The following is a 2,369-nucleotide window of genomic DNA, read 5'->3' on the forward strand; positions in this document are numbered from 1 at the left end:
TCTCAAATTCTCTATCAAAGGGGCCATGATGGTTGTCCCATCTTGCACCACCAAGTTGATAATGTGTGCACAACAACGGACATGGAAATATTTGGCTTCAAAGTCCATACCTACAAAAAAACAGCAAGCATATGACAATATATTCAACCAAAACAGCACACATATGAGCATGTGTTAAACCAAAATATCATTATTTGGACAAACAAAGCATATGTACTACAAAAACAGCAAGAATATGACCATATACTCAACCAAAACAGCAAGTATATGAACATATGTACAACAAAAACAGCAAGCATATAACCATATATTTGAAGCATTGTCTAGTGTGATGGACAAACAAAGCATATGTACTACAAAAACAGCAAGAATATGACCATATATTCAACCAAAACAACAAGTATATGAACATATGTACAACAAAAACAGCAAGTATATACCTCTCCGAACAGCAAACTTTGCCTTCAAACCTCTGACCGCAACATCATTGTTTGTAGCATTGTCTAGTGTGATGGATATAATTTTCTTCTCTATCTTCCATTCAGTCACACACTCATAGATAGCATCTAAAATCACATGCCCGGAGTGAGGAGGATCCAAATCTATGAAAGAAAGAACACGTGTTTGCATCTTCCAATCCTTATCTATAAAGTGTGCAACCACACACATATATGATATGGTCTGGTTGCTAGTCCACAAGTCGGTTGTTAGACTAATGAAGTCCACATCCTTTAGGGCAACTTGAAGCAACTCCCTTTCTTTCTTGAAAACCATCATGCCACTAGTAGAAAACCGGGCAATAGCACCGGTTCGTAAGGCCCTTTAGTGCCGGTTTAGGAACCGGCACTATTATTTCGGCACTAAAGGCCCCCCCTTTAGTACCGGTTCAGCATGAACCGGTACTAAAGGGAAGGTAACACCAACCGGTACTAAAATGTTTGGGGGATTTTGGTTTTATGATTTTTTTTTCATTTATATATATATATATATATATATATATAGAATTTCTAGTAGAACCAATCATATATATATCATCAATCATGTCTCACAAACCACCATATTAATTCACACATACACACATGTATAGCTATATACAATTTCTCCTACATATGCATGTTGCCTTCGGAGCCAGTGGCATTAGCCTGATTGGTGCCTTCGGAGTACGATGACAATTGGAAGTGGTTCATGACTTTGTCGATGGGGGCGGTAGCGGGTAATAGTATTCTCCCTTCGGATTTATGACCTGGTCGAGCAAAAATCCCGCTATTTCCTCTTGAAGTGCTTGTACGCGCTCCGTTGGTAGGAGCTTGTCCCGCACCTCTTTGAACTGTTAAGAAGGAGATCAATATGCATGTGTATTAGTTGTGTGACTAGATATCGATAATGGTGTAAAAATTGTGAATAGTGTTCTGACAAGCGTACCCATTCCTGTCTTTGAGATCTGCTCCTTTCGGACGCCATCATGCGAATGTTCTCGCAAACGCAGTATGCACACAGATCAGTCCCCTGCGCCTGCTTCAGGGCCTTTATTACGAGAATGGAATTTAATTTGATCAGATAATAATTAATCAAGCATGATAATTAAAGAGATGGCAGCTAGCTAGCTAGCTAGTACTACTTAATTACTTACCTTGGATCGAAACCATTTCAGCTGTGGTTTCCATTCGCCTTCCGTGACGCTGATGAACCTTGCCCAAGCCCTGCCCGCCGACAAAGAAAATGAATAAAGGGGTTATTAAATAGTTCATATCATGAAATGACGAACTAAATAGGCCGAGATATATAGTTATAAATAATGATTGAAATTACCTGTTGACTATCCCATACAAGATGTTGTAGTCACCTTTTGCTGTGAGTAGCGAGTCCAGTATTTCAATTGTTCCGGCGTCAACTTTAATGATACACAAGATCCAGTGAAATCTGCATGCACACACGTTTGCATGTCTTAATTAAGCGGGCATATGTAAGCAAAAACATGTAGCTAGCTAGTAGGCAAAAACAGAGAATTTGTAGTACAAGAAAGTGTGACTCACTCGAAGTTGTAAGGAAGTAGTATATCTTCATTGTATTTGAGGCGCTTCAAGAACTCTAGCATGCTGTCCTCTACCTCTTTTTTATAATATGCATCTAATTTCCATGTGTATTCATTAACGGTGTTTGGGTCAATGAACCCAATGCCATAGCGTCCACCTTTTCTCATTTCATACATCTTCATCCTGCATAATACCACAGAAAAGAATATAGTGAGGATAATTACACATAATGATTGATCAAAAGGATTGTTGGGGAACGTAGTAATTTCAAAAAAAATCCTACGCACACGCAAGATCATGGTGATGCATAGCAACGAGAGGGGAGAGTGTTGTCTA

The sequence above is a fragment of the Triticum aestivum genome, chromosome 6A (assembly GCF_018294505.1).
Source record: "Triticum aestivum cultivar Chinese Spring chromosome 6A, IWGSC CS RefSeq v2.1, whole genome shotgun sequence".
NCBI classification, from domain to species: Eukaryota; Viridiplantae; Streptophyta; class Magnoliopsida; order Poales; family Poaceae; genus Triticum; species Triticum aestivum.